The following is a 17102-nucleotide window of genomic DNA, read 5'->3' on the forward strand; positions in this document are numbered from 1 at the left end:
TATGGATGTTTTTCTTATTCATAAATTGCTATGTACCAATCAGTGTATACTATTGTTATGCAAGTGTTACAAATGAAACAGTGTCAGTCATAACCCTTTAGCCCCTTAGAATTATGCCCTGCCCCGGACCAGTCAGAGAAAGACTCTGCAGATGACGTGAGTGGGCAATCCAGAAAATTAGAGTCCCAGAGACTCTTGCTTCCAACGCCCGGAGCTCTGTTTGTCTGTCTGTCTGTCTGTCTCTATCTTTCTCTCTTGCTTTGTCTCTCCCTCTTGCCCTTTCTCTCACTCATTGCCTCTCTCTTTCTCCTTCATTATCTCAAAGAGCAAAGTTTTAATTGGTCTGCTCTCTCTTGCTTTCTCTCTCTCTGTTGCTCTTGCTCTCTCTCATGCTCTATCATTCTCTTGTTCTCAATCTCTCTCTTGCTTGCTCTTTCTCTCATTCTATCCCTCTCTCTTGTGCTTTGTCTCTCTCTGTGTGTGTCTCTGTCTCTGTCTCTCTCTCTCCTTCAATAGCTCTAAAGAGCACCATCTTAAATAGGTCTGGAATTCCACAAGGATTTACAGCAGGTCAGATGTTTGCTGACAAAGAACACCTAGCAGAGAGAGTAAAGCTCACAGCTGTTGCAGACAACCTTCCTGGTTCATCATTTCCCAGACTCCCATTCCTGTGAGAAATTGTAGAGAAATTAAAATCGTTTTCCCTGCTCTGTGGAAAGTCTGACAGGAAAGTCAGCTATCGAGGAAGAAGTCCCAATTCCATCCTTAGGTTGTTGTAATTTGTAGAAAGTGGAATGGCAAGACATCTCTCCTCCCAGTTCGTCCCCTCACTCTCAAACACTCGGCTTGTGTCGCCTGCATCCAGGGGATGATGTGCAGCCCCAGAAAGCAATAGAAATGAATTTAATCTGCCACACATCAAATAACTTTGCTGGCAGATGACAAAGAGCAGCAAAGGCTCCTGGCCATGAATCCTCTTGTTTTGATAGCTGTAATACCACCTCTCTCATCCCCCGCTACTCCAGGTGGCTTTCATGCCCCTCTTCCAGTTCTACCTGAGTTCCACTAAATTCTCTGAAGGGAACGTTAAGAAAATATTCGTCACAATGGCACAATAGGTCCAGGAAAACACTCTGCCATAAGAATGTTCATCTATGAGGATAATCTCATGAACCAGAGTGTAGAGGACTCTGTATGTCACCTCAAGGCATAAGACTCTTGTCTTTCAAGTCATGCAATTCTAAATGTAGCTCTCCTCGCCCACTCCCAGAAGCTAGGACAGAGGAGTCATTGTGATCTCAGCGGGTCTCCAGGTATCTTGTAAATAGGAGCCATCATTATTATTAGATGTGAGACATGCTAAAACAAACAAACAAACAAAAAAATGGGTCTGACCTCTACAATATGAAAACTAGAGAACATTTGAATATCCTGCAATTTTTTATCCTTACTTGTGCAATACAGAGAATGGGAGCCATAGTAGTTGAACCATTTCCCAAAATTAGCATGCGTTATGATAGAGTGAGGATAGGAAGTTTGGTGAGACTTTGGTGGTTTTTTTTTTTTTTTTTTTTTTAACAGTGGGAAGGAGAAGGGAACTGGGATTGTCATGTAAAACAATCCTGTTTCTAATTCAAATTTTAAAAATCTGAAGAAAAAACAAACAAACAAAGTATGTAGGAAATGGAAGATAAAAAAACAGCACCTCAGTGGTGGAATCAAACAATTTATACCAAGAAGCAATCAGAAGGAGGGAGAACAGATACAAACAAGAACCTACAATGAAGCCTAAGGCTTGAATGGGAATTGAAGGGACAGTACATTCCCAATGGATAGAGGGATGGGGACATTTTTCAGACAAGACAGGCAGTGCAGGAAGCTTCATTTGGCAGCCTTGTTTCCACAGGATGACTAAGGGCAGGTCTGTCAGGAGGATTCTGCTGAGGGTAAGCACTAGTTATTTGTCATGCTTGAAACTTAGATGATACACTCCATTCTTTTGGGAGAACAATGTGGGATCAAAACGGACACATTCTGCTTTTGTTTTGTTTGATCTGTTTTGTTTGGGGGGTTGAGTTTGGTTTTTTAAATTTATTTTCTTTAATTTATTTTTCTCTCATATATTGCATGCCAACTGTGGGTTCCCCCTCCCTCCCCTTCTCCCAGTCCCTCCCTCCCATACCACCCTCTCTTCCAGATCCACTCCTCCTCCTTTCTCTTCAGAAAAGGGCAAGCCTCCCAGGGATATCAATGAAACATAGTATGTGAAGTTATAATAAAAATAGGCACATCCCCTCATATTAAGGCTGGACAAGGCAACCCAGTAGGAGACAAAAGACGCCCTAAGCAGGCAAAAGGGTCAGAGATAGTTCCCACTCCTGCTGTTAGTTCCTGCTGTAGCTTGGAACACCAAGCTACACAACCATAACATATATGCAGAGGACACAGGTCAAGCCCATACAGGCTCCCTGATTGTCTGTTGAGTAAGAGGACACATTCTTGAAGGACTTCTCACTACCTTTCCTTGGGAAATGTTTTCTTTTTTAAATAATTCTCAAAAGTTATTGGATAATGTAATGATTTAGAGGGTATAAATAACACTTGCTCCTTCATTAGTATATGTGGAAAACCAAGTGCTTTACATATTTTATATATTCTAATCTTTATAAAACCACAGTGCTCCGATTGTCTCCATTTCACACATAATAGATCTGAGACAGAAAAGACTAATCAACTTGCCCAAAGCCACAGATCTGCTTCATAGGAGAACTGAGCCTTAGAGCTTATTGTGAAAAACAATGGAAGCTTTAGAACTCAAATCTGGGTTGCAATCCCTGTCCACCCCCCTTCTGAGATACATCTGCACTTCTCACCCAGAAATGTGTTCATATGACTATGACTTTATAGGGATTTTCCAAGCTTTGCACGTAAGTCATCCTATATTTTTACTTCAAGAGAATCCCCACAAAATTTTGTAAATATTGGGTCAGAAAAGACATGGCATACTATGGTTTGCATGTGTAATATTTCCTTCTGGTCACAGAGTGGCAGAGAAATAGGAAAGGCATCAAACAGAAGGAACACTACAATAAGCAGAGGAAGAAAGCCTGAAGGACCAGGAAAGGAAGCTCGAGGGCCCTACCCTGCCTGGGGAGTGGAGGGTGGATGGGGTGGGGGGTAGGTGGGGGAGGAGGGTATGAGGAGGGAGGGGAGGGAGATGGAGAAGGGATTGATATGTGAAGCAAGCTTGTTCCTAATTTGAACTAATAAAAAATTACAAAAAGAAAAAGAAACCAGTCATGATATTTATGCATGGTTATTTGCTTAATTTGTGCCCAACACTGTTCTAAGTCAACACCAATGAACAAAACAAAGACCTTGCTCATGCTATCCAGAGATACGGGCAATAAATGAGTAATTTGGATTATTTATTAGGAAGTCAGAGTGCTATGTGAATTAAAAGAAAAAGAGAAGGTAGGGGTGGGTAATGGTTCAGTCAGTAAAGTGTTTGCCTTGCAAGCATGAGGACCTGAGACCTACCCACAGGAACCAGTGTGAAAAGCTGGTTATTCTTGGGGCTCACCCACCTGCCAGCCTGGCCTACTCAGTAAGCTCATTCACTGTAAAATAAGAAACACTGTCTCAAAAACTAAGATGGACCAGGCAGTGGTGGCACACGCCTTTAATGCCAGCACAGGCAGATCTCTGTGAGTTCAAGGCCAGCCTGGTCTACAGAGCAAGTTCCAGGGCAGGCTCCAAAGCTACAGAGAAACCCTCTCTTGAAAAACAAAACAAAACAAAAAACTAAAATGCACCTGAGAAACAATAGCCCAAGGTGGGCAAATGGCACACATACACACATGTGCATGCATGAGTATACACACACACACACACACACACACACACACACACCCCTTAGGAGATAGACATATTTAGGAAAGGAAACAGGAGTGGGTTTTACACTCCCATAGAATGGGCAGATCACTAAGAAGTGACCCTTGACCTGAGAGAGATGGGAAATAGTTAAATAGTTGCTTTAGTAAATGAATGTGGTAAATCCTAACACTCACCTATTGAACAAAATGATGGATATAATTAATAAATGAGGCTAGTGGTGATTTTGAAGAAAATGAAGAGGCAAGGAATCTGCATGTCCAATGTATTTGCTCTGATCAAAGTGATACCTTCTAGAAAGTTGCTTACAATATTTCTAAAACTCCTCTAGGGCAGATGGTTCAGATTGTGAGGCTGGGAACGTGACTATGTAAGTTATTCTCCCATTGTTGTGTTAGAATGCCCTGACAAAAACAACTTAGGGGAGACAGAATGTACGTTAGCTTACAGTTCAGGGGGGAGGGGAGGGGAACATATGGCAGTGGGAGCAAGAGGCCATTCCAACAGTCAGAAAGCAGAGACATCACATTCCATCTGCACATGGGAAGCAGAGAAAGAAACAAACAGTGGGGTCATACTATAAAATCGCAAAGCCTGCCTCTAGTGATATATTCCCTGGCTTCACCTCCTAAAGGTTTCCATAATCATCTCAAAAAAGCATCACCAATCAGGAACAAACTGTTCAGATATATGAGCTTATGGGAAGCATTTCTCATTCACGCCTCAACAGTGGCAACACTAGTATGTGTAGAATCAGGCAGGCCCTGTATTAAAGAGTTAAGCCAACTGAGCCTCAGTTTTCACATTTTTCATGGAAGACAGTATCAGACTCTACCACAGAACTCCATGTGTTGCAGCCATGGTCCACTTTAGTCATCTGTGTCATTTCTCTAAAAACTGGAAAAGGGAAGGAGCTGGAGAGATAGCTCAGTGGTCAAGAGCACTTACTGTTCTACCAAGAGGACCCAGGTTCGGTTACCACCACCCACATCAAGTGACTCAGAACCATGGTCATCTGCATGGATGTGGTTCACACAAACTCATGCAGGTCCACACACAAAAGAAAAGTCTGCAAAAGAGGTATCTCAGGCACATGGATCCACTCCATTCAAGACTGACACTCATGTTTTTTTTTTTTTAATTTTGAAAACATTGCCCACTTCTTGAAGACTGTTATCCACTATCACACGCTCTCGTGAAATGGGTTATTCTGATGAGTTCAGGCACCTGCAGAGTGGATGGCTATAGGCATAGGTGATGTTTCTGTAAAGTAGGTTCCTGAGGGCTGGAGAGATGGCTCAGCAGCTAGGGCTCCTGCTGTTCTCAGAGGACCCGGGTTCAGTACACACCACCCATGCTGGGTAGCTCACAGCTGCCCATAGCTTCAACTCCAAGAGATTGGATGCTTTCTTCTGCCTCATGGGCACCCATAGGCGCATGCAGATATTCACACAGAGATACATACAGGTAAATAAAAATAATAAAGTTTTTTGTATTCCCACATTTAACAATAATCTCAACAGTGTGGCTTCCTGTTTTCACAAGTAAGAAGCAAAAGGAGACATAAAGGGAGGAAGATGGAGCCTGCACCTTTGTCAGATCCATTTCAGCAGTCTGGGGGAGGCGGGGCATGTGCACGCTTGCAGCAGTGGGAGCCCAGAGGCAGAACATTCTCGCAGCCATTGGGGAACCAGGAGGAAGTCACTGCTGCTGGAGAGCATCGGGCTAAGGGAGAGAAGTAAGGAAAAAGTCTGAAGAGACCAATGACATGGACTGCAGCTTCCCTCTGAGTAAGTCTCCCTGGAGGATCTTAAGCAGAGGAAAGGTACAGCTGGGTAAGATTTGAACAAGACCTCTCTGAGGACGTTGTAGAGCAGAAGCGGGGAGACTGGCAATAATTCTGGAGACACACAGAGGAGACTTTGGTTGCTGGCATTGAGGAAGTAAGAGGTGGTCTCACTCGATAGATCCTCAGCAATCTAGCACATTTTCCTAATGAAAGAAATCTTGTATTTTGCAAAAAGTAAATCCTGCTACATCAGCCAGTAAGATTACGACAGCTATGGTCCCTAGGAAATGGAGAATTCCCCTAACAATGGCCTGCACTCCCTCTCTCTCTCTCTCTCTCTCTCTCTCTCTCTCTCTCTCTCTCTCTCTCTCTCTCTCTCTCTCTCTCTCTCCCCGTGTGTGTGTGTGTTGTGTGTGTGTGTGTGTGTGTGTGTGTGTGTGTGTGTGTCTGTCTGTGTGTGTCTGTGTCTGTCTGTCTGTCTGTCTGTCTGAATGTGTGTCTGTGTGTCTGTGTGCATCGATACTGATTAAATCTGTGTTTTTAAAAACCCTATCATCAGACAGAAAATGCCTCTGTACATTTTGTAAAGTCTGATAGTTCCATGGGAAATTGCCAGACTAGCAGGAGAGAACAGAAATCATCAAGAAGGGAGAGAAAGAGCCACAAGCAGCTCAAGAGATGAGCCATGGAAAATGGAGATTAAGATCCAAGGAGAAGGAAGCATCAGGGGATGAGGAAAAGCAGCTCAAGCTAAGTGATGAGGAAAGGAGAAGTGGGTAGAGGTCCAGGCCTGAGGAGAGGCTATAGCTCACATCTAATACACAGGCCAGATCTGGCCTGACTTACAACTGACATGCCTAACTCATCACTCATCATCATCATCGCACACACAGGATTACTGTGATCTAAAGCACTAGGGTCTTTCTCTCCTGATGAGAGGAGGAATGGACAGGAAAATCTCCTCTGCCATGAGAGTATTCCCACCAGGGCTCTGCGACATTATGCAGGAGGAACATACAAAACTAGTGCATCCTATCATTCCACAAATATTTATTGAGCCTTTAGCCCTGGGAAAGCAAAGTGAACAAATCCAGCATTTTTCCTCAGCTTCCAGTTACTTAAAATTAAATGCCAGAGGGACTGGAGAGACAGTTCAGGAGTTAAAAGCCCTGGCTACTCTTCTAGAGGACCACAGGTCAACACCAGTACCCACAAGATGACTCAAAACCACTTATAATTCCAGTTCCAGAGCATCACCGCCCTCTTCTAGCCTCTGCAGGTACTGCATGCACATGGTACACAGACATACATTCAGGCAAGACACCCATGCACATATCAAATAAGCCTTATGTCATCAGCTAGGATGAACATTGTGAAAGAAATCTCTGACATCTGTGAAACCACATACTTACTGGAAGGTCTGGGAAAGTGCCCTAAGGAGACTAGCTATGCGGAGGAGTTACCTGCTAATCCAGGCAGAGAGCACTCTAAGTATACACAGTCATTTCCTTTGAATAGAAACATTCTCTCCTGGAGAAAGGCTGAGGTTAAGAAACCAAGGAAACTCACAAGACCCAGGGAGCTCATGAAACTCAGCAGGGTTTCGGGAGGTGTGATTCTGCCAGCAAGTTGTCTAGGGGGCTCCAGGCAGCTTTCAGGAGTCTGTCTGTCACCCATGCTGTGGTGGGCTATTCAGTTATAGCTGCCTGAATCACTCATGCCATAAGCAACCCCTCCGGACTCATTGGTTCACCATGATAGACTTGGGTAGAATGGCTCCTTTGGCCTGTTGTCAGTGTTGTATTTGGAGTGAATAGATGTTTGTTCAAATTTCCTGAGGTAGGAGGAATCACACAAGAGCAAGGAAAGGCCAGGAGGCTTGAGGCAGCCTGATTAGTTTCAGAGACAAGAACAAGGCTAAAGAGGGCAGCTAGAATCTAGTGCTGGGAATGGGATCTAAGGGGGTGGCTGAAGAATGGGGCCAGGCAAACTCCTGGAATCCAGTTGTAGAGAGGGAGGAGTGATGAGCAAACGGGTCAAGACCATGCTGGGGAAACCCACAGAAACAGCTGACCTGAACAAGTGGGAGCTCACAGATGCCAGTATGACAGCTGGGGAACCAACATAGGAACGAACCAGGCCCCCTAAACGTGGGTATCAGTTGGGAGGCCTGGGCAGTCTATAGGGCCTCTGGCAGTGGAACCAGTATTTATCCATAGTGCACGAAAGGACTTTGGAGACCCATTCCCCAAGAAGGGATACTCTCTTAGCCTAGATACACAGGGGAGGGAGTAGGCCCTGCCCCAAATGACGTGACAGATTTTTGACGATCCCTCATGGAAAGCCTCGCCCTCCCTGGGGAGTGGATGGGGGATGGAAGAAGGAGGGTCAGTGGGTAGCATGGGAGTATGGGAGGGAGAGGGAACTGGGATTGATATGTAAAATAAGATTGTTTTTAATTTAAATAAAATTTGTAAAAAAAAAAAAAAATGGGGCTGGGGCCAGGCAATGCATTACCAGCCACCTGAAAGATCTGTGCCTTCATCCATCCAGCCACAGAGGCAGGATGGATCTTCCAGCCACAGGACCAAACTGGAAGGCAGAAGCAAAGAATGATCAGGGCACAGCCAGACCACACCTGGAGGAAGACCATTCCCCCACTGCAAAGAGCTTCCCCGAGAAAGATCTAGAAAGAGCCCCACGTGCTGCTGCTGCCCAACCAAGACCCTCTTTGGTGCCAGATTCTCTATGTAACTTCATGCAAAGCATTTCCAGCTACCATAAATAGCATCTGGGGAGCCATAGCCCCAAACCTGTCAGATGCTGAAGCAAAAGTATCAAAAAATGCTTTAAGTCCTAGAAGCATGTTGACTGGTTATGTTTACAAGACCCGGCCTCTGCTGGAGAGAAGTGATTGGGAAGGGCAAGGAAGTGAACAGAAAATGCAATTATTTACTGTTTAAGAGGAAAGTGTGGGGGTGTGGATCGGTGACAACCTGGAGACACAGCTGGGGAAGTGTTGACTAGCACAAAAGGGAATATAATCACAGATCCCTCTTTGAAGTCACTTAGGACTGATAGAGCTTCTGAAGGCCAGGATTTTAATTAGTTTCTGTTTGGATTTACACTTCCACAGCTCCTCTCAACACTGAGACCTGTCAGATGTGTTTGGGGAACAATAATTGCTCTTTGCAACCATCTATTAATGGCATCTTCCAAGTACCCCAGATAAACAAGCACTGTTTTGCTGGTGGAAGGTGGCAAATTCTTGTCCTGAGGAAGGAGCTACCAAGACCTTTTTTCCTGGATCTGTGGCCAAGTCATCTTACACCATGAGTCCAGATCAGCGCTGCCCAGTGTAAACATAACACAAATGAGAATGCAAGCTGAACCAAATACTTCTGTGGTATTATCATACAATCAATGTGTCCTAGTCTCATTGGTGTTGCTGGGATAAAATACCCTGACAAAAAGCATCTTAGGGGATAAAAGATTTGTTTTAAGTCACAATTCCAGGTTACAGCCCATCAATGCAGAGAAGTCAAAGCAGGAACAACAAATAGACACATCACATCCACAGTAAAGAGCAGAGACAAATGAGTGCCTGTGTGTGCACTTGCTTGCTTATGCTCAGCTCAGTTTCTCAATTCTTACACATTTCAAACCCTCCCCTCCCATCCCTGCCGCCACAGCCGCCACCTAGGGAATAGTGCTGCCCACAGTAGGCTGTATCTTCTTACATCAGTTAACTTGATACAATCATTCACAATCATTCACCTCAGCTTTCCCTCTACACACCTACTCATAAAACAACTCTCGCAGGGCAAATGTACTCATGAACTATTTTAAGCACTTTGGGTGTAGGTGTGAAGTATCCTCAAAATTAAGCACTTTTTTTAGACAGCTCAATCTGACCTTGACGTATTTCTAGGTTCACCAGCCATCTGTGGCTTGTGGCTTCTGTACCAGACAGAATGGATACAAAAGTGATGGAGCTTCCACCAGAAGTCTCTCATTTTGGATGTTTTACTGCCAGTGACTTTCGGTGGCCTCTCTACCCAAGAGAGGTGGTCATGTATGTGAACCTGTCATGAGCTCAAAGGTTAAATTGGAATTAAACTCTCCCTTTCAACTTCCCTTTATCTTTTTGTTTGCAAAGAGAATAAGAGATTGTTTATTCCAGAGCCAAATATGAGTAACCATGGTTGAGGAACACAGATCCAGGTTACTGTAAATACCATGCTTTCATGTGATAAGTTTTATGAAGGTTTTACAATAACTGTGTTGTTTAGTTTTTTGTCAGCTTGACACAAGGTGGTCATCTGGGAAGAGGGGACCTCAATGGAGAAAATGCCCCTATCAGATTGGCCTGTGAGCAAATCTGTAGGGCATTTTCTTGACTGATAATTGGTGTGAGAGGACCCAACCACTGTGGCAGTGCCACCCATAGGCAGGTGACCCTGCGCTGGATCAGAAACTGAGAAAGCCATGGAAGCAAGTCAGTAAGCAGTGTTCCTCCATGGCTTCTGCTTTAGTTCCTGCCTCAGGTTCCTGCCCTGACTTCCCTTCATGATGGACTACAACCTGTAAAATGAAATAAACCCTCTCCTCCCCAAGTTGCCTTTGGTCAGTATTTTCTCACAGTAATAGGAAGAAAATAAAAAGAGTAACAAAGTCATAAATCAAGAAGTTTTAAAACATATATGGGGGCATCATGTAAATGGGGTACAGCAAGATGAGAGATTCTCTGCAAGGTTCCAAACTCTATCTGATGGCATCCTTTGGACTGGTGGAAGTTAGAGGCCTGTCTGTACTTAAAAAAAGGATGTCACCTGATAAGTAAGTTAAGTTACACATGGAGGTAGGCAGCCAGCAGCTATTTACTCAGCTCCAGGCCTGCAGCACTCCAGCTCTGCAGTCACAGGCATCAGACGCCTGTTCCCATGCATCTTGTGAGCCCCCAGTCTGCAGTCAGGACTCCAATCCCATTTATTCCTTCTTTGAAATTGTGGAGTTCTAGACCCATTAGCTTCCATGTTCCCCCCAAAATCAAGCCATGACCCCTACACAGAGGTACACATATACACATGTATAGCACACACACACACACACACACACACACACACACACACACACACACACACACACACGAAAGCATGCTATGACCTTTCAGTTCTCCTAGGGCTAAACTCTTTCCCTCTTGCAACTAGAAACCCTCCTCCTATTTACTGTCCAGACCCAAGATGGCTTTGAGTTACAGCCGGATGTCATAAGTGCCTTCCTGACTTCCTCACTTCTAGCATAAGCTTCATCTCCCCATCCCCAAAACCTATAAGAGCAAGAACACCCTTTTGCCCTTTAGAGCTGAAACTGTCTCTCCACAGGGTTTCCTAATGGCTGCCTATGTCTGTGATGCTGTAACTCTCCCAGTGAAGTTCTGAAGGGGCCAGCTCAGCTTCCCTTCTACCCACCTGCTTTCTGAGCATTACCCCAAGACTCTCTCCCTCGTCTGCTAGCAGCCTCAACAGCCCTTCCCTGAAAACGTGGACTCTTAGCATTCACTGTTCAAACTACCCAGGCATGCGAACTCTTGAGGATTATAACACAATAAACTGGGCTTGTGAAACTGCCCAGTGAAATGCATTCATTCATCATTAGCAACTATGTATCCAGCATCCTTTGTGTGCCAAGTGCTGTGTGCCGTGCTTGACCCTGAGAATAATTCACATCTTATATAACAGGGATGATTGGACCTTTTAGGAGAATCAGTGTCACTCAGTGATAAGTCCTTTTTTCTGTTTTGGTTTTAGGGTTTGGGGTTTGGGGTGGTTGGTTGGTTGGATTTTGATGTACAATCTCTTTATGCAGCCATGACTGTCTTAGAACTCACTATGTAGACCAGACTGGCCTAAAACTCACAGAGAACTGTCTGCCTCTGCCTCTTGAGTGTTGAGGTTAAAGACATGTGACACCATGCCCAGATAGGGATAATTTAACACTTTGTCTTAGTGCACATGAAAATTGATCATAGAGTAGAATCTAAAGTCCACATGGGGAGCTGGAGAAATGGGTCAGTGATTAAGAGTGTTGACTGCTCTTGCAGAGTACCAAGGTTCAAGTCCCAGAACCCTCATGATGACTAACAGCATCTGTAACTCTAGTTCCAAGAACCCAACACCCTTTCCTGGCTTCTGTGTACTCTGTACAATGTGGTGCATAGACAAAACACTCAAACATATAGAAAAAACTTCAAAAAATTGAATCTACTCTAAGTTTTAAAGGATAAAACAAGAGATGTCACACAAATGTGTAGGCTCAGCATGTACAGCTTTGGGTTGTGCCCAGGACAACGTCACAGCCCCTCTGCTGTGGAAGGCAGCTCTGACTGGGGCATCTAGGAAGCCCAGTGATTGCTTCCTGCATCATTGTCTTTCTCTTCCCAGAGTTCCAATCTAGCTGTCAGATAGCTGGTCACTGCCTGGTTTCATCTTCACTCCGTGGGTCTCCACAAGGCCAAACTAACACTACTGAAACTACTGCTAAAACAATTCCATTCTAAACTGGCGAGCACCCGTATCGATAGACTCTCAGAATGTTTGTTCATGCTAATGATGTAAAGAGTTGCAGAAAGTGGTCAAAGGGGGAAGAAAATGTAGCAAATGAAGAAATCTGAGAAAGCTCCATGGAGAAAGTGTACATTCAATAATGTGGGAAGACAGGAATTCAGCCACGGCAGGGAACAGAGACAGTAGTTGAAGATGGAAAAAAAGCTAAGAGACTGGCTCCAGCCAGATCATTTTTGCCTTAGGGACATCATTGTCCTTAGGGACATTTTCCATTACATGTATTGGGATTTTTCCCCCTCATTTAATGCATAATTTAAGGAAAAAGTCAAATCCCAGGCCGAGTCCTCCCAATACTGCAGTTGATTTCAGGCACACTGGGCTTCCTTCCATTCTTCTGGGGTTTTTGTTTTTAAGATTTATTTATTTTATGAGTATCAGTGTTTGCCTGCATGCATATGTATGTACCACATGCATTCTTGGTGCCCATGGAGGGCAGAAAAGAGCATCAGATCCCCAGGAACTGGAGTTACAGGTGCTTATGAACGACCATGTGGGAGCTGGAAATCAAGCCCAGGTCCTTTTCAAGAACAAGTGCTCTTAACCACTGAGTCCTCTCTCCAGTTCCCTTCCTCCCATTCTTAATATCCCAGGGTGCAAGTAATATTCATGTAACAAACAACCTTTGGCATAATTAGAGAATAAACCTTCCTCCAGCACTATCATCTTAAGCAAGTCAGCATAATTTCTTCAAAACCAGCTTCCAACAACCTTCCGAGCAGCCTTGTGATGTGTCAACCTGCCTCAGGAAATGCATTTTCTTAGGAAATGTTGATCTCATCTTTATCCAAATTACAGCAAAATTCAGGCCTGCTGCTAACATTGGCAGGCCAGAAACTAGAAATAGCCTGTATGTCATGTCTAAATATTTAAAATCTTACAAGTCAAGCTGATATATCATACATTGCAATCTCTTCCTGTTGCCTTGGGAATTTATAACTTAATAGTGTCCTGAAAACCTTGCAAGACAGTGCAACCCCTGGCTGTTAGCTCAGTCAAGAGGGGTCTCATACATGTTCTACCCCAATGACTGTATCCAAGCTTTTCCTACAGCAAGTCCCCAGAAGCAGGTGTGCCTTGGTAACTTATCAGGCAGCATGAGCAGCACCATCCACCCTTGGAAAGGCTCAATCAATGAAAAAGCTCACACAGGCACCGGGAGTTACCCCAGGGAATTTCACGGTCCCTCAAAAGTGAGAGGAGCTATCACCAGTGGAACTGTGACACATGTCTTTTTGGTGACTTCTCACCCTGCATTAGTCAAGGTTGTCTAGAGGAACCGAACACGACAATGAATATATTCTATTGCCTCAGCCTGTTTCAATAGTAACAACAGCTGTCTCAGAGCTGAGAGGTGGAGAACTCACTAGTTGTACAGTCTTTGAGGCTGGATGCCTTGGCAGTTGGGAGTCATCCCTCAATGGCTGTCTCACACTGGAAGGACTGACAACCCAGTACTTTCTCAGTCCAGGGTCTGAGTGCTTCAGAAGTCCCAACCTGTCACCAAAACCCTGCAGGATTCCTGGAGAGTACCGGTCCTTAGCCAATAATAGGGCCTGGAAATGCTGGTTCTAATGTCATTGAAGACATCCTGCATTCGAGATAAATTTACCTTGCTCAGCCTAGATACAGTGGGAGGGTCTTGGTCCTGCCTCAACATAATGGAACAGACTTTTCTGACTCCCCATGGGAGGCCTCACCCTCTCTGATGAGTGGATGGGGAGTGGGATGAGGGGAAGGTGGGGAGAGCAGGAGGAGGGGACGGAGCGGAGCAGGGACTGGAATTGGTATATAAAACAAAACAAAAAAAAAAGATGGTTTAAAAGCTTTAAAAATCGTCGGCAGGATGGATTAACTGGGTGGTGTCAAATGAGCAAAAGGCACACACACCTCCTCCCTCACCTCCTTTTATCTGGGCAGCTACTGGAAAGCGCCACTCACACGAATTAAGGCTCCCTAATCAGTTGATTCTAACTTTGTCAAGTTGACATTAAAACCAGTTATCACCTATCCTATGTGGAGGTGGGGCTGATCCTGGAATGACCCAGTGAGATTCCAAGGACAGGGAACCCTCTCCCCCATTGACCTGAACAATGCAGTTGTATTATTGCTGGTGTAATAACAGTGGAGATGGCCTCAGCTAAGCTAAGCACTGACTTCATACAAAGTGCTATTGATTGTGCCTCTAATTCTGTCACCTGCCTTATATCATGTCTCTCACTCAATTGTAGTTTCCCCATGGAGCCAGCCCCAGCTCTTCTGTCTTCCTCCTAGCACCTGCGGTATGATGGGTTCTGTGATCGATGCATTGACTGGCATGCCCATTATTCTCTCAAGCATAGGGCCTGGAAGTGTTGCGACTTCCTAGAGGACCTTGTGAGGATGACTCTTCTCTGTCTCCTCCTGACTAATTTACCCATTCCTACTTCTTTACCTGGACTCAACTTGATGGCTTCCTTACTCCCAAATTCCCCACCCCAGAACTTATGGTTTCAGACATTTTCATTACATGTATACCAATCTATCTACAACAGGTAACCACTACGTAATAATTACACTGTAAATTACTCACACCATAGGAAAATTAACTATTGCTCTTGGGTATGGTGTTGGTTAACCTTCATTGACAACTTGACGGGATATAGAATCTTACTTAGGAGACACATGTCTTCTAGAGAAGATTGAAAACGAAAGACCCACTGTGAATGTGAACAGCACAGGCTCATGGGCTGGGGTCCTGGGCTGAACCAAAAGGAAATTGAGCACCAGGATCCATATCTCTCTTGTTCTTGACTGTGGATACGGTGTGACAAGCCACTTCACACTCTACTGCCATGCCTCCTGAGATTGTACCCTCAACCTATGAATTGAAATAAATCCTTCCCCCCACCCCACGCTGATTCTGTCATGCAAGGAGAAGAATAACTAATACAAGAATATTGTTTTGTTTTGTTTTGAACTTTCCTAAGCACGTTCCTATTGGTTCCTTTTAACTGCTCTAGGAAGCTGGGGATGCAACTGTTATCCCTGACTGGAACTTACAAATTGGAGAAGTGTTTAAGGAAAGATATGAGATGGTATGTACACATCCATCTGTCTGCCTGGATCTCTGTGTGTGTTTGTACGTCTGTGTGAGTGTATGTGTGTGTGTGAGAGAGAGAGAGAGAGAGAAAGAGAGAGAGAGAGAGAGAGAGAGAGAGAGAGAGAGAGAGAGAGAGAGAGAGTATGTGTGTGTGTGTTCTATCACATCCTTTTGTATGATCAGTCCTAAGGGATCCTTTTTTTTACAAGATGGGATGAATGAGCAGTAGTACATAGTTCTTCGAATTTCAAAGACACATTCAATGTTCCAGCCGTTTGAAATTGAATCATGCTCTTATAAATATTTATATGAGCTTAATTAGAGAGTTCTAATTGCATTTTGATTTCTAATTTCTGTAAGAATTGACTCCATCCCGATCTCAATATCCTGAAGCATAATAGATAGGTATCAGCCTTTTGCCAGATTGGAAAATACCTGCTTCCTCTAGTGCTGGGCTGTGCAGATGGGGAAGATTAATTGCTTCAAGTCAGCTTCCAGCTACCTTCCCTGCTCTCGGTGACAAGCCATCCCCCAAGCTGACATGCTGTTTCATAAATGTCACCTCTATACCAGTAGCGTTTCTTCCCCTAAGATACCAACAAAGACCACCATGGAATCAGCCCTTCAGAAAGCTGCTGAGAATCTCTGCCTCTAGACAGATCTCAGAAAATAGTGAAATGACTCATCCAGAGGAAGACTAGAAGACATTAGGTCTAGCTGCATATTTTGGACTTTTCCTGAGAAGCAAATGAATCATATTTGAACTCGGAGGGGTGAGTGTGGGCACCTCCCAGAGAAAGACTAAATACGGAACAATGGAGTCAAGAAAACCGAGATCACAAGCTATTTTGGGCAGCGGCTGTCTCAGGTGGTTGGAGATAGTGCTGGGAACCACTTGCTGGTTTAAGGGTATATTAAGGCAGGTCAGGACCAGCAGTGGGGAACAGGAAGGATATTATGAGTGACGGCACTGACTCAACTGCCAAATTTATCACTTGAACTTTAACAGTCAGGTGGTAACCCACTGTAAGCACAAAAGGGACGCTACAGAGACTTAATATAGCAGCCTATTGTGAACCCTATAGCAATGTGCACGTGCTCATTTGGAAGGGATGTATGTGAAAGGGAATTATGTCTCAGAGGTAGATACGATGATGTAGGACTATCATTGAGTTACCATGACAAACAAATTCTGAAAAATAGAAATGGACTGAAAGTGGGCTGTGTGGCTTCTCTGTAAAGATACTGTAATTGTCAGCTTTAATTGTCAACTAGACACAATGCAGCATCCTTTGAGGAGAGAGAGAGTCTCAATGAGGGATTGTCCATATTTGGTTGGCCTTTGAGCATGTCTGTGGTGAGTTGTCTTAATGAAATTAACTGATATGGGAAGACTCGGCCCACTTTGGGCAGCATTATTCCCAGGAGGTGTCCTCAATCTGTGAGAGTGGGGAAATTGAGCAAATGAGCATGCATGCACTCATTTCTCTCTGCTCTTGACTTTGGATGTGATGTGACCAGCTGTCTGTAGCTCCTGCCCTGACTTCCATGCAATTATGGACTCTAGCTGTAATTGTAAACTGAAATAAGCCCTTCCTCCCTGAGTTGCTTTTTTGTCAGGGTATCTTAGCACAGCAACAGAAATGAAACTAGATCAGATACCTTTAGGATAAGTTCCCCCTCATGGTACCGGCTCCCTCATATTGAGAGAGCA

The 17102-nt window shown here is 44.4% G+C and overlaps 1 protein-coding gene across 1 annotated transcript in view; it reads left to right on the plus strand.

The window, feature by feature from the left end:
- Positions 1–17102, plus strand: part of Tacr1 (tachykinin receptor 1) — a 158308-nt gene that overhangs the window by 120485 nt on the left and 20721 nt on the right. The gene's annotated exons all lie outside the window — the stretch shown is intronic.

The sequence above is a fragment of the Cricetulus griseus genome, chromosome 8 (genome assembly GCF_003668045.3).
Source record: "Cricetulus griseus strain 17A/GY chromosome 8, alternate assembly CriGri-PICRH-1.0, whole genome shotgun sequence".
Lineage (NCBI taxonomy): Eukaryota > Metazoa > Chordata > Mammalia > Rodentia > Cricetidae > Cricetulus > Cricetulus griseus.